The sequence below is a fragment of the Eptatretus burgeri genome, chromosome 15 (genome assembly GCF_056783735.1).
Source record: "Eptatretus burgeri isolate ZD-2024b chromosome 15, Ebu_testis_v1, whole genome shotgun sequence".
In the NCBI taxonomy this organism is placed as follows: domain Eukaryota; kingdom Metazoa; phylum Chordata; class Myxini; order Myxiniformes; family Myxinidae; genus Eptatretus; species Eptatretus burgeri.
The window spans coordinates 28572864-28589154 of record NC_140975.1 but is presented as its reverse complement, the minus strand read 5'-3'; the positions used below and the strand labels follow the sequence as shown (position 1 = coordinate 28589154).

Sequence of the window (16291 nt, the reverse complement as noted above, 5' to 3'; positions counted from 1 at the left end):
GCTCTGGATGTAGCCATTCCTATTGCATTTGCTTCTCGTCGTCTTTCTTGCTCTTGAGGAGTTTCAGCTGATCTGGATGTATTCATTCCTGTTGCATTTGCCTCTCGTCATATTTCTTGCTCTTGAGGAGTTCCAGCTGCTCTGGATGTAGCCATTGCTTCTGCGTTTGCTTCTCGTCTTGCTTCTTGCTCTTAAGGAGTTTCACCTGCTCTGGATGCAGCCATTCCTATTGCATTTTCCTCTCGTCGTCTTTCTTGCTCTTGAGGAGTTAAGGCTGCTCTGGATGCAGCCTTTGTTGTGGTATTTTCTTTTCGTCCTCTTTCTTCCTGTTGAGGAGTTTTAGCTCCTCTGGATGTAGCCATTGCTGCCAGGTTTGCTTCTCATCTTGCTTCCTGCTGTTGAGGAGTTGAGGCTGCTCTCGATGCAGCTTTCGCAAGTCGTTTTTTGTCAAGTTTGCTTCTTGTACATTTTCTTCTTTTGGTAGGAACCATCTTCTTGCATAATAAAGGAGGGAGACAGTGGGAAGAGGAAAGTGAGGAAGGGGAAGGAGAGCGACGCCTTACCACACGTCGCAATACTCTCCAGGAGGGAGGGGGTGCAAGGGTGGGTGGGAGAGAGAGAGAGACAGAGACAGAGACAGTGACAGTGACAGATTATATATATATATATATATATATATATATATATATATATATATATATATATATATATATATATATATATATATATATATATATATATATATATATATGTATATCTTCTTCTTCTTCTTTCGGCTGCTCCCGTTAGGGGTCGCCACAGCGGATCATCCATATGATCCGCATCGTGATTTGGCACATGTTTTACACCGGATGCCCTTCCTGACGCAACCCTGGTCGCCTCTTACGACACAGGGATACATATGTATATATATGTATATATGTATATATATGTATATATATATATATATATATGTATATGTATATATATATATATATATATATATATATATATATATATATATATATATATATATATATATATATATATATATATATATATATTTATATATATATATATATATATATATATATATATATATATATATATATATATATATATATATATATATATGAGGTGCCGCGAGGAGTGATGCAAGGGCCACATCAGCCATTTTGGAGTTAATGCCATATAGCACTATTTTAACCCTTCCCCTATCATCTGAGCCTATCATCATCATATCATTAAAAAATGTCATTACATCACTCCTCCTTGCCCGGGCCTCATTTCATATATATATATATATATATATATATATATATATATATATATATATATATATATATATATATATATATATATATATATATATTCATGAGGTAGATCCAAGAAAAATGTTATAAACAATAGAAAGCTCTATTTACAGCCTTCATTGACCTGACAAAGGCATTTGACTCAGTCAACAGGGATGCCTTGTGGCAGATTATCACGGAATTTGGGTGCCCTGTAAAGTTCACTACCATTGTCAGAGGGCTACACTGTGGAATTCAGGGTAGCGTGCTGGTTGATTGTGACCCAGCACCTGCCTTTGACAATACTAACAGTGTGAAGCAAGGCCGTGTCCTGCTCTACTGTTGTTCTGCATTTTATTTTCTGCCGTACTCCAGATCGCAATCAATGACCTCACGGAGGGAATGTACATTCGCTTCTGCACTAACGGGAAGCTTTTTAACCTGTGCAGGCCCTCAAGCATCCTTAAAAACAACTGCAGCTCTCATTAAGGAGCTTCTATATGCTGACGATTCCATCCTTGTGGCCCAGTCTGTAGTGGACCTTCAGAAGATTGTGGATCATTTTGCAAACACAACAACGCATTTTGGTTTGACCATCAGTATCCCCAAGACCAAGATACTAGATCAGCCATTGCCAGGTAGCCTCCATAGAAATGTACCTATCACCATTAATTATGTCTCCATGAAGACTGTTGGCATGTTTCCATTCCTAGGCAGTGTTGTGGAACTCTTTATAACTCTTATTAATCAATTGCAACTCACAATAGTCCAATGTCCTCAAGGAAAGTACATTCAATCAGAGAATCTTTCTTCGCATGATATCACGGAGCGGACAGAGCATCGAAAGAAAGCCATGCAATGATCTCCGCTGAAGTTGAGTTTACATATTTCATATATATATATATATATATATATATATATATATATATATATATATATATATATATATATATATATATTCTTTGTCTGAGGGAAAGTGGGGGAGAGTTATGGAGAAGGACAGAGGACAAAGAGAAGGAGGGGAGGGGAGTTTTGGTCATGATGACCTATAACTGACCTTGGCTTGGCTAGTTTTCACATGAGAAAGACATCTCCCAAAGATTATCATCCTGGTCAAAAGGTGGCTACATAGATTTTTGGAAGGCCTGTCACCAGATGACAGGTACTACAGTTTGAGACTAAATAGAGACGGAGAGAGAGGAGTGGGAGATAGACGGAAGTAAAGCATCATGTTACAGGTCCTAGTAAATACAAAATGTTCGACTATATAGGTTCCAATGAAATGGGTTACAGAGATATGAATACATGTCAGCAATTGAAATATTAATTGACAGGTGTACTAATTAAGCAGAAGCAATTGACTATAATTCGTATACATTGAGTAAGCAGTGCGTACATACTAAATCCACAATAAATCCATGTTTAAAAAGGAAGTTTTCCTCCACAGCAGTATCATATCATCTAATGTTACCATTAATGCCAAAGTCGTGCATCAGATTCAGACTGCAAGCTCGGCCCTTGCGTGTCTCAAGGCTTGAGTCTTGGACAACCGGAACCTTACTGTTGCTACCGTTGTCTTTCCATCCCTCCATTACAGTTGTGAGACATGGACCACCTACCTTAGACACATTAAGCAGCTTGAACAGTTCCACTAATGAAAACTGAGGACTATTCGTAGGATTAAATGACAGAACCGTATCACCAACGTCGATATCAAGAACACATCAGGCTGTTTCAGCATTGAGTCAATGCTAGTGGCTACCCAACTGAGATCGACCAGTCACGTAGTGTGCATGTCAGAACACAGATTACCGAAACAAATTATCTTTTTCTAGCTGCGTAATGGAGAAAGGCGAGCAGGAGGCCAGTACAAGAGATACAAGGATACCCTCAAGAACCATCATATAAAGTGCAAGATCTCTTCCAGCATATGGGAGCAAATGGTCCAATATTGCAGTACTTGGTGTGCTGCTTGCAAAATTGGAGTCTATACTTTTGAAGCGGACTGATTTCATCAATGTGAAGAGTGGCGAGAGGACAAGGTTCCACAACCACAGCAATCCTGGCATTCAAGAACCAGCTTGGAAGTGCGAGGTTTGCGGTCGAATATTTCTTTCAAAGGTGAGTCTCTTTAACCACCTGAGGACTCACCACCACTAACTAACTAGCTTCACCTCACCTTCTCCGACACATTGTGATGAATGGCATCATCGTCGTCTCGGCAGACAGATAGTAGAATAGCCATATTGAAGCCCTGGAGGGAAGAATGGGATTGAAAAGATAGAGTGGGGAAGTTGATTCCATAGGCAAGAGAAAAGAGCAATAAATTAGGAGAGGTGATCAGTGGGTCTGGATTTTGGAAGTTTCATCAGAAGTGGGTCTACTTGCCTTGGTTTGATTTTGATTTTGAGGGCCTTGATTTCCACGGCATCAAGAAGTGAAAAGTGTGAGGCAAGGGTGCCAGCTCAAAGGAGAGAGGAGTACTCCATCAAGCTGCCGATGAATGTAGGCTGTAAGAAGTTTGGATTTGCCAAGAAATTATTTGACATGATGGAGGATGCTTCTTCGGTGGCTGGCTTTAGAGTACAACTGATATCCATGTCGACTTTGACCTTTGTTAACTTTCAGTAACACAAAATCATACATGTCATTTGTAACAAAATGATTATACCTCATTAATTGCACAGTTAATTGCAGATCTCATCTTCCTTTTTCATTTGCAGAGAAGTCTGGCTTTGGGAAATTCATGAAGTTTCATGTCAAGCACACTCTGAAAAGAGAGTTGATGAAAACGAAAAAGGTACGTCCTTCAGCGACTAAAATAGAGGTTGACCTAAATTGTCGTTGACCCCTAGTTTTTCAAGAAGTTATTTCTCACAAACGTTTCTTGTAGCTTTGGTTGAATTCACAAAGGGACATGGAATGGAACACATGTCTATCAGATCAGATGATGGAAAAAATATTAAATGCTGCTTATCTTATTATCAGATCATCATCCACAAAGAACAATGATTGAAGAAAAACAACCTGTCACAGAAAAAGCAAGCTTCGGAAAGAAACGAAAGATGATATGCTTTACATTCATGCATTTTCACATATTGTCGGACCTCGCTATTCGCGGGCGTTCCTTACTGTCGGCACTCAAATGCCGTGAATGTCAGGGTCCATGAATGTCGGAGCATTGGGTTTTTTTGTTTTTTTTTACATGATCTATGCTCACGGAAGAGCAATTACACAGAACAAATCAGGAGACAACATACCAAAGGGAACAGCAGGAGAAAGGGGGAACACCAACAGCAGGGTGGAGGGAGAAAATATATGGAGATGGACAACCAAAAGATGCAGGTAATGACGGGGGGAGGGGTGGGGGGGTAAGGGACAACATGCAATGGGTGGACAATATGGATACATAAGCAAAATTTTGGGAGGGGTGGACAGTGGGGTTTTTTTTTTTTGGAATGGGTGTAGAAAAGATTATGATTTTGGATGGAGGGGTGACATGAGATGGTGGTGCCTGGTGTTGGCTCAGTTGTTAGGGTGGCGGCTTGGTATCCTAGGGTCCTGAGTTCAAGCCCTGTCTGCCGCTGAATTAATACACCAGGGGGTTGACAGCCTGTCATCCTTCCGAGGTCGGTGAAATGAGTACCAGTTCCAGTGTGTGTACTGGTAGAGGGGCACTGCATCAGCGACATAGTCCCGCTTCAAGAAATGATAGCTACTCTGGCAGCTAAGCTGCCATACGACCACCACCACCAGATGGTGGTGAACAACAACATCCTCTCCCACCCCTCTTGGCTCCTGCCTTGTTATTTGTTTCTGTGTATTATCTCTTAAACAAGCCTCGACACGGGATACAAAATAAAATAAAAACTGTCTCGAATACCTGGGGGGAAGAACGACATTGAAGAGAGTTTGGAAGGTGGTTCCACAGGTGGGAAAAAAAGAGGAATAAATGAGTGGAGTTGGACAGTGCTTCTGCATTTAGGCAGTTTTACTAGGAGGGGGTGGCTCGTGGACTGCGTGCTTCCTCCAGATACTTAGAGGGGACAAAGCATGGAGAGGGCAGAGGGTACAAGTCCAGAAATTAGGCAGAAGAAGACAGAGACCACTGACCTGTCAGCGATGGTGAAGTGATAGGCCCAAAGTCAACTTCATCAGGAGAGACTCCAGTTATATTGAAGGCCTTTGTTTCCACGGCATCAAGAAGTGCAAAGTGTGAGGCAAGGGTGCCAGCCCAAAGGGGAGAGGAGTCCTCCATCAAGCTGCCGATGAATGTATCCTGAAAGAAGTTTGGATTTGCCAAGAAATGATTTGACATGATGGAAGATGTTTCGTTTGTGGCTGGCTTTAAAGTACAACTGATATCCATGCCAACTTTGACCTTTGTCAACTTTCAGTAACACACAGTCATTGGTATTATTTGTAACAAAAAGATTATACCTCATTCATTGCACAGTTAATTGCAGATGATGATCTTCCTTTTTCATTTGCAGAGAAGCCTGGCTTTGGAAAATTCAAGGAGAAGTTGCATGTCAAGCACACTTTGAAAAGAGAGTTGATGAAAACGGAAAAAGGTACGTCCTACAGCAAACCTAAAATCGAGGTTGACCCAAATTGTCATTGACCCAAAGTTTTTCAAGAAGTTATTTCTCACAAAGGTTTCTTGTATTTTAGTTGAATTCACAAAGGGACATGGAATGGAACGCATGTCTATCAGATCAGATGCTGGAAAAAGAAATTGTATGTTGCTTTTCTTATTATCAGATCATCATCCACAAAGAACAATGATTGAAGAAAAACAACCTGTCAAAAAAAAGCAAGCTTGGGGAAGAAACGAAAGATGATATCCTTTACATTCATGCATTTTTACATGTTGTCGGACCCTGCTATTCGTGGGGGTTCTTTACTGTCGGCACTCAAATGCTGTGAATGTCGGGGTCCACAAATGTCGGGGCATTGGGGGTTTTTTTCGGGGGGTTTTTTTTTACGTGGTCTATGCTCACGGAAGAGCAATTACACAGAACAAATCAGAAGACAACATACCAAAGGGAACAGCAGGAGAAAGGGGGAACACCAACAGCATGATGGAGGGAGAAAATAAAGATGCAGGTAATGACGGGGGGGGGGGGAGAGGGTAAGGGTCAATATGCAATGGGTGGGCAATATGGATACATAAGCAAAATTTAGGGAGGGTGGACAGTGCGATTTTATTTTTTATTTTTTAATGGGTGTGGAAAATATTATGATTTTGGATGGAGGGGTGACATGAGATGGTGGTGCCTGGTGTTGGCTCAGTTGTTAGGGTGGCGGCTTGGTATCCTCGGGTCCTGAGTTCAAGCCCTGTCAGCTGCTGAATTAATACACCAGGGGGTTGACTCAGCCTGTCATCCTTCTGAGGTCGGTAAAATGAGTACCAGTTCCAGTGTGTGTACTGGTAAAGGGGCACTGCATCAGAGACACAGTCACGCTTCAAGAAATGATAGCTACCCCGGCAACTAAGCTGCCATACGACCACCACCACCAGATGGTGGTGAACAACAACATCCTCTCCCACCCCTCTTGGCTCCTGCCTTGTTATTTGTTTCTGTGTATTATCTCTTACACAAACCTCGACACGGGATACAAAATAAAATAAAAACTGTCTCGAATACCTGGAGGGAAGAACGACATTGAAGAGAGTTTGGAAGGTGGTTCCACAGGTGGGAAAAAGAGAGGAATAAATGAGTGGAGTTGGACAGTGGTTCTGCATTTAGGCAGTTTCACTAGGAGGGGGTTGCTCGTGAACCGCGTGCCTCCTGCACATACCTAGAGGGGACAAAGCATGGAGAGTGCAGAGGGTACAAGTCCAGAAATTAGGCAGAAGAAGACAGAGACCACTGACGTGCCAGCGATGGTGAAGTGATTGGCCCAAACTCAACGTCATCAGGAGAGACCAGTTATATTGAAGGCCTTTGTTTCCACGGCATCAAGAAGTGCAAAGTGTGAGGCAAGGGTGCCAGCCCAAAGGGGAGAGGAGTCCTCCATCAAGCTTCTGATGAATGTATGCTGTAAGAAGTTTGGATTTGCCAAGAAATGACTTGACATGATGGAAGATGTTTCGACTGTGGCTGGCTTTAAAGTACAACTGATATCCATGCCAACTTAGACCATTGTTAACTTTCAGTAACACACAGTCATACGTATCATTTGTAACAACAAGGACAAATGTGTCCACGAGCAGCATCCTAAATATTTTGTCGGCTAAAATATATATATATATATATATATATATATATATATATATATATATATATATTTTAAAACAACAACAACAACTTCCGATATTTCGTCACGTGCCTTGATTAGGCCAATTGCGAAACGTGTCATAATGTCTTTACGTATTTACGATATATCATGTATTTACAAAATAAATAATGTATTTATGAAATTACAATACGATAAATGGAATAATCTTTAAATAGTAACGTGAACTTTTCGAAACTTTAAAGCAAATGTCCGAATATATTTAAAAGTTCATGATAGATGCTCTCAAAAGGCACCGTCTATGTGAGGATGTGTACATGTGCTCAGTATTTAAGGAGATCTGGATCTTGTATATACCAGAGCCGAGTCCTCGAGATTAAGGTTTTGTCTTCACAAGAAGAAGAACAACAACAACGCCGAGCTCTCGATGAGCAGCGTTCGCGTTGCGAACGCTGCTAAAAAGATTATACCTCATTCATTGCGCAGTTAATTGCAGATGATGATCATTTGCAGAGAAGCCTGGCTTTGGAAAATTTATGGAGAAGTTGCATGTCAAGCACACTTTGAAAAGAGAGTTGGTGAAAACGGAAAAAGGTACGTCCTACAGCAAACCTAAATCGAGGTTGACCCAAATTGTCATTGACCCAAAGTTTTTCAAGAAGTTATTTCTCACAAAGGTTTCTTGTATTTCGGTTGAATTCACAAAGGGACATGGAATGGAACGCATGTCTATCAGATCAGATGCTGGAAAAAGAAATTGTATGTTGCTTTTCTTATTATCAGATCATCATCCACAAAGAACAATGATTGAAGAAAAAAACCTGTTGAAGAAAAAGCAAGATTGGGGAAGTAATGAAAGATGATATCCTTTACATTCATGCATTTTAGCTATTTGAGGGGATTCCTTACTGTCGGCGCTTCAATGCCGCGAATGTTGGAGCATTGTTTGTTTGTTTTTATTCTTTGTTTTTTATCCCCTGCCGCGTGGCGGAAGGGGGATAATGTTTTAACATGGTCTAGGCTCATAGAAGAGCGCTTACACAGAACAAATCAGGACACAAAATACCAGAGTGAATAACTAGTGGGGCAACTTAGCTAAATATAGCATAACAATTATGCATTTTGCGAGGAAAGCACCAAATTTGGCACACAAGTAGCCTATCATATTATGAACAGATTTGGATATTGGGCCATCTCAAATTCTGCCGCTGATGGCTGTGGCAGCCATTTTCCACTGCCATAAAAAAATTTGAAATGGCCCAATATCCAAATCTGTTCATAATATGATAGGCTACTAGTGTGCCAAATTTGGTGCTTTCCTCACAAAATGCACAATTGTTATGCTAACTTGCCCCACTAAACAGGAGAAAGAAGAAACACCAACAGCAGAGTTGAGGGAGAAAGTAGAAAGACAGACAAACAAGAGATGCAGGTAATGAATGAGGGGTAAGGGAGAACGGAAAGGGACAAAAAAGAGGAATAAATGAGTGGAGGTGGACAGTGATTCTGGATTTAGGCAGTTTTACTCGGAGGGGGTTGGTGGTGGACCGCATGCAGTCTGCAGATACCTTGGGGGGACAAAGCATGGAGAAGGCAGAGGGTGCAAGTCAAGAAATGAGGCGGAAGTTAACAGAGACCACCGACCTGTCGGTGATGGTGTAGTTATCGGCCCACAGACAGCTTCATCATGAGAGATTCCAGTTATGCTGAAGGCTTTTGTTCCCACGACATCAAGCTGAGCAAGATGTGAGGCAGGGGAGCCAGCCCAAAGGGGAGAGCAGTACTCTCTCCCTTGAGCTGTGAATGGAAGCCTTGTAGGTGGATAGGAGCTCAGGTGTGCCAAGGAAGGACTTTGCACAATGGAGGATGCCCAGTTGGAATCTTGCTGTGGAGGGCAATCTTGAAATGTAGCTTTCCCAAGAGAGATCATGGCTGAGAGTGAGACCCAAGCGTTTGAGTGATTGAACCTCTTTGAGAGGTTTGTTGAAAAAGTAGATGGAAGGGTTTGTGGTACGGTCCTTTTTGAGAGAGAGAGGGAGAGGGAGAGGGAGAGGGAGAGAGATATATATATATATATATATATATATATATATATATATATATATATATATATATATATATATATATATATATATATATATATATATATATATATATAGAGAGAGAGAGAGAGAGAGAGAGAGAGAGAGAGAGAGAGAGAGATAGAGAGATATTTCTCAGGATTGAAAGACATGTTCCAAGTGTTCGACCAGTTTGTGATTATGTCAAGGCCTGAGGAGAGGGAAGAGGCTGCTGCCTGTCAATGGGATGAGAGAGGTCACGACAGAGTGGCATCAACATGAAATAAATAAAGAGGGTTTTCCAGAAAGTCAGTAAGATCATTGTTGAAGATGAGGCATAAAATGGGGGCCTGGAATACAACATAAAGAAACAAGTTTGAAAGTTCATTCTCGAGATTAGACATGTTGTTTTCTGGTTCTTGTGAGGGTAGACACACTTGTTGGGGGCTTTGTGGAATGATTTGAGGTTGCCTTCGGTTGGATTTGCCTTCCAGGAGGAGAATGCAAGTTGTATGAAAGGAAGTGCCGTAAACTGTTCAGCCTGGCTGAGGTATGCACTCTGCCGAGTGCTGTTCTAGTTTAATAATTATTGTGTTTAATAATTGTGTTGATTGTGTCTTTTTGTGTCTGAGATTTTGTACCCTGTTCTCATGCCTATGATAAATTATTTATTTCATAAAGAGATGTGGTGCGCCTCGTGGTCCCGCCATTGTACCAGGCCAATGGTTTGGGAGAATGCATTACCCTTGGAAGATAAATTTATTGATAATCCTGACTTTGGCAACCAGCATGTTAAAACATACATGGAATAAGAATGTCAACTGCTCAGACATTGATGTGTGAAAATTGGCGAATATTAGCTTAATGGTGGAGTGTTAACTCCAGTGAGGTCGGTATCCACTGAAAAAAAAGAAAGAAGTGAAAATGCACTTTTGTGTGGGTGCCTTCCAGGTTGACGATATTTGTCAGTCAATTTTTTTTTTAATTCAGACTGCAATTCTTCCACTTTGGTTCAAGAGGGTATAATAAAAGCCGATGAAGCACTTTGTCGCTCCTGTGTGAAGCGGGGCCATCGCCGTGAAAAACAAAACACACAGGAAATGGCGCTCTTTGCTGAGGCGCGGCGGTGATGGCTTTTCATTAACCCTCAGCCAGGCAAAGATCCCCGGAGGGTTAAACAGCATGGTTATTGATGTTCAGAATTTTTCTTTTATATCTAATCTGTTGTTTTTGTTACTTTATGTCATTACCCTCACCGAAGACAGCCATGTTGGAAAAATGGAAAAAACTTTGGACATCTGTATCTCTGAAACCGCACGAAAGAAAAAATTGAAACTTGGCACACAGCATGTACTTCTCATGTGGAATAAGTGTGATTTTTTTTTTGATGATGTAATAGGTGCCTTTGTTACATCATAATTGCATATGCAGAACGCCACATCTGATCAGTGTGAAAAATTTGGAGGGTCATCTAGGGATAAAATGGTCCACAGAAATTTTTTTATCTCAACGGTCACGTGATTCGGCAGCCATATTGTTTTTATCTTGGCAAAACGAAGTTTTTGCAAGATATGTTAGTCAGCTTGTATGTTTTTTTTGTTTTTTTTTGTATGTCTGTAATCACATATAAAAAATTCTGCAGAGCACAGTTATCATTGGAAATTTTTGTAACTTCGCATATCAGAGGCCTATAGAGGTCCCTTTCAGTGCACAAAATTTTGAAGGTCAAGGTCAAAGGTCAAGGTCACTTTGTCGCAAATCAGGGGGAGTCGACGAAACCCTTATTTTTTGAGTAATTTTGATCGGATCGTCTTCAAACTTCATGGGAATATAGTTCATGGTCTGGCGCTCATCTGATTAATTTTTGGTGGGCGATTGGCCTTGACCTTCATATGTTTTTGTTTTTTTTTGGTCTGTAATCACGTATAAATCACTCTGCAGAGCACAGTTATCATTGGAAATTTTTGTAACTTCGCATATCAGAGGCCTATAGAGGTCCCTTTCAGCGCACAAAATTTTGAAGGTCAAAGTCAAAGGTCAAGGTCACTTTGTCGCAAATCAGGGGAGTCGACGAAACCCTTATTTTTTGAGTAATTTTGATCGGATCGTCTTCAAACTTCATGGGAATATAGTTCATGGTCTGGCGCTCAGCTGATTAATTTTTGGTCGCGATTGGCCTTGACCTTCATGGTTAGCGCCTGAGGTCAAACATATGTGACCCCAAGGTCAAATTTTTTAAGTTTTAGGAACCATATCGTGTAGTACCTCAAATTGAACACCTCGATGAGTGCTTTCGAGGTATGTCAAGCTTGAGACATTATGACGTCATTTGGTGACGTTATGAGGCAAACGCATATTTTTCATGGTTACTCTGCAGAACAATTCTCATCGGAATCTCTCGTAGGCAGATATTCCTCAAGGAGTCGCTCCTGGTGGATAGCAGCTCTGTTCACCTCAGTGTGACCTTAAAGAAGTCACAAGTGGTCACCTTTTGGCAAGATATCGGTCATCCTGCGGGTGACATTGGTTTATCTTTTTTTTTTGCTTGTTTGGGTTCCTTCTGATTACTCCGAATACAGGACTGTATCTAATTGGTCTTCAATTTGATTTCAATTTATTTTATTTTAATCCCATTAAAATCCCTGCCTTCCTCAAATTGAAGGGGTGTTTAACATCCACACCCATTCTGGCATTCCTCACTGATAATGGGACCTTTACCCTGGACATAGATGCGAGCCAGGAAGGATTGGGTGCAGTTGTGTCTCAGACGCAGGAAGGCGTGGAAAGAGTTATTGCTTATTACAGTCGGGCCATGAGTTGGCCCAAGCAAAATTACTGCGTCACTCGCAAAGAGTTATTGGCTATCCTGTCTGCCATGAACCATTTCCACCCATACTTGCATGGGCGGAAATTTTTGGTTCGAACTGACCATTCCTCGCAATGACTCTTACAGTTCTTGGAACCTGAGGACAAAATTGCGAGGTGGTTGGAAAAGTTGCAGCAGTACAATTTCAGCGTGATCCATAGAGCCGGTAAAGCTCATGGGAATGCCAATGCACTCTCTTGACGCCCTTGTTTTGGAGAAAACTGTAAATTCTGTACGCGATTTAGTCAGGTCAGGTTAGATCTGTGACCTGCTACAGGTACCATGTAAACCTGTACTAACCTGTTCCATGGTCGGTTTGTTGGCGACTAAACCGTCTCTCCCACCAGGTTTTGTGGTGAGGAGGGTGTTTGGATATGGACACCCAGCAGGATTAAAAACAAAACCTGTCAAAGGGCGGAGGAGCTCCTTGGGAGCCAACGGCCATCCATTTCTCATGCCAACTGTGTCTGCGGATGTCCTCCTGCAATTAGTTACCTTCCCTAGGAGGTTGGTGGCAGGATTGCACTCCAGCCACTACAAAACACTTCATTCCGCAAAACACACTGATGTGTGTGGCAGGGTGGTGCTGAGGTGTCGTTCAACGGGCGGTCGTCTCATTCAGGTTAACCTGAGGCGGTCCCTTCGGGTGGGTGCCTGGAATGAATGTCCTATCCCTCAGAGAGCATGATCACCTGTCTCTGTTATCATCTGAGCTCAAGCGTTTGGACATCGGGATTGCAGCTCTCTCTGAGGTTCGGAGACCGGATTGCGGCGAGATAATGGTGGGTGGTTACACCTACTATTGGTCTGGTGGCTCTGATGGTTATCATATCCAAGGAGTTGCTGTAGCTGTGTCCAATAAGCTGACGCCAATGATAATTGAGGTAACAGCGGTCAACGAGCGTATTATGAGATTAAGGATTCGTCACTCCTTAGGTGTCATTTCCCTGGTCTCTCTTTATGCTCCGACTGAGGCGAGTGATCTCACCGTAAAGGATGCATTCGACGCCATGCTCGAGTCTGTGGTTGATCAGTGCCCCAGAGGAGATACACTTTTAGTCTTGGGGGATTTCAGTGCATCGACTGGAACTGATAGGGATGGTTATGAGGTGTGTGTTGGTCCCCATGGGTCAGGAACTATGAACCAGAATAGCACTAAGTTCCTTGATTTTGCAAGAAGTCATGGACTTAGGGTGGCTGGTTCATGGTTTCAGCGCCCACAAGCTCATCGCTGGAGTTGGTATTCCAATGCTGGCGGTGTGGCAAAGGAGATTGACCATGTCCTCATTGACGGTCATTGGAGGATGATCCAGAACTGCAGGGTCTACCGGAGTGCTCAGTTCCTCAATACTGACCACAGGCTTGTTGTAGCAATTCTAAAGCTGCACCTTAAATCCTGGAGAATGGTACCATCCCAGCCGAGGCTGGATGTTGGCAAGCTCAGGGATGAGAGAGTAGCTGAGGAGTTTGCGAACAGTCTGAGTGGACACTTGGGGAGTCTGGGTGCTTTGGGGGGGTCCTGAAGAGTTGTGTAGTGCCTTCAAGACCACCGTCCTTGATGTTGCCGGTGGATGTCTTGGAACTCACTGCAGGGAAAAGAAGAATTTTGTCTCTCAAGGGACACTGGACACCATTGACCAGAGTCGCAGGGCCAGGCTGAATGGCAGAGCTGAGCTGTTCAGGGAGCTGAGGCGTAAAACTGTACGTGCACTGAGGGTGGACAAGGAGGCCTATGTGCGAGGAATCTGTGAGGGGGTAGAGCATCACCTGTGGACACGTGATTCTCGTCCCGCTTACAGGGGAATTCGCGCATTGCGTTCATCCAAGCCCATTGCTCGGAGCACTGCAGTTAGAGCAGAGAGTGGTAGGCTCTTGACAGAGGAGTCTGAAGTGAAGGCCCGCTGGGCCGGTTACTTTGAGCGGTTGTACCAGGCTGATCCCGCAGCTGTCGAGTTGGACGTCAAGGGTGTTACAATCCCTGTTGCTGACCCTCGAATCAACTGTGGTCCACCTTCGCTTGTGGAAACACGGGCTGCGGTGAACCAGTTGAAATGGGGCAAAGCTCCAGGGATCTGTAGCATCCATGCTGAACTTCTCAAGGCTGTTGGAAATGCTGCACTCGTGTCGTTGCATGCAGTTTTGTGCTCTGCCTGGAACACAGGCATCATCCCAACTGATTGGAAGATGGGCCTCGTTGTTCCTCTCTGGAAAGGGAAGGGTGATCGCCAAGACTGCAACAACTACCGAGGGGTGACGCTGCTCTCAGTGTCGGGCAAGGTCTTTGCTCGGATAATTCTTGATAGGGTTCGCCACCATCTGCGTGAGCACCAGCGTCCAGAGCAGTCAGGCTTTACACCAAAGAGGTCAACGATTGACCGTATCCTTGCTCTTCGTGTCCTCACCGAACGCAGACGAGAGTTTCGGTCGGGGCTGCTTGCAGCCTATGTTGATCTCTGTAAGGCATTCGATTCATTGAATCGGGATGTCCTCTGGAGGATTCTTGGTCTTCGTGGGGTGCCACCAAAACTGATCAATCTGATGTCTGAACTCTACTCTGGTACTGAGAGTGCTGTGAAGTGTGGTGGTACCATCTCTGACTTATTTCCAGTTGTTACTGGAGTTCGTCAGGGGTGTGTACTGGCCCCCACACTTTTCAGCACTTGTATGGACTGGATTTTAGGGAGGATGTCAGAGAGATCAAGCTGCGGTGCATCGTTTGGGAATGTCAAGATCTCGGACCTTGATTTTGCAGATGATGCAGTCATCTTTGCAGAGACTTTAGACATCCTCTTGGGGGCCCTCGAGGTGCTGAATGAGGAGTCGGAGCCGCTGGGATTACGGGTTTCTTGGGTCAAAACTGAAATCCAGGCTTTCGGTGACATCTTGGATGCTGCTGTCCTGTCTTTGTCTGTTTGTGGTGAGGATGTTGAGGTCGTGGAGAGATTCACTTACCTTGGCAGTGATATTCATGTCTCTGCTGGCTGTGAGTCAGAGGTCAAAAGACGTCTGGGTCGGGCCTGGGGAGTCATGGATTCACTGGATCATGGGGTGTGGCGCTGCCGGTACCTGTGCGGGAGGACGAAAGACTGAGTCTTCAGGTCCTTGGTACTTCCAGTCTTGCTCTATGGATGCGAGACTTGGACTCTGACCAAGGATCTGAGATGGAGACTTAATTCCTTTGGTACCAGGTCTGTTCGGAGAATCCTTGGCTATCGCTGGTCGGATTTTGTGTCCAACAAGCGGTTGCTGAGAGAGATTCGGATGAGATTTGTTACCTGCATAGTCCGTGAGCGTCAGTTGCGGCTGTATGGACACGTGGCTCGTTTTCCTGACGCTGATCCTGCTCACCAGATTCTCTCAGTGAGGGAGTCTCATGAGTGGAGGAGGCCAGTGGGCCGACCACGTGCCTCGTGGTTGCAGCAGGTTGACCATCATCTCAAGGAGATGGGGATGGGCCTGGCATCAGCCTGGGGGATGGCCAGATGGAGGCCCCTGGAGTACCAGCGGAAAGTGGACGCAGCGACGCGCTGTTCTGGCACATGCTCCCATACCTGACCTGACATGAGGACAGGGACCAATTGGCAATGTCCGAACCTCGATAGACCGGGAAGTAATTACCACACTAATTAACCTGTCATGGTCAGCACACACCAGTGGTAAATGCTCGGCCGCCCTATTTAAAATCTAATCAAGATAAGATTGGTTCTTTGCCAAGGGCACGCTCCCCGGTCAGGAAGCCACGTGACCTCTATTTAAACGGCAAAATTAGACGGTAGACACTGGAACTCATGGATAACTGATTGGTGTTCGTGGTTCTAAAGTAACCCACCTTACCACGAAGTTAATTGTAA

At 43.6% G+C, this 16291-nt stretch overlaps 1 protein-coding gene across 4 annotated transcripts in view; it reads left to right on the top strand.

Moving 5' to 3' along the window:
• Window positions 1-9567, top strand: part of LOC147011808 (uncharacterized) — a 123531-nt gene extending 113964 nt beyond the window's left edge. The window contains exons 19-24 of one of the 4 annotated variants that reach the window (XM_085857103.1): window positions 3995-4071; window positions 4260-4616; window positions 5765-5845; window positions 6036-6380; window positions 8028-8108; window positions 8298-9567. The gene's annotated coding sequence lies outside the window, so the exon portion shown is untranslated. The remainder of the gene's footprint in view (window positions 1-3994; window positions 4072-4259; window positions 4617-5764; window positions 5846-6035; window positions 6381-8027; window positions 8109-8297) is intronic. The other 3 variants (XM_085857104.1, XM_085857105.1, XM_085857106.1) reach the window with 3 other exon arrangements.
• The last annotated feature ends 6724 nt before the right edge of the window (window positions 9568-16291 follow it).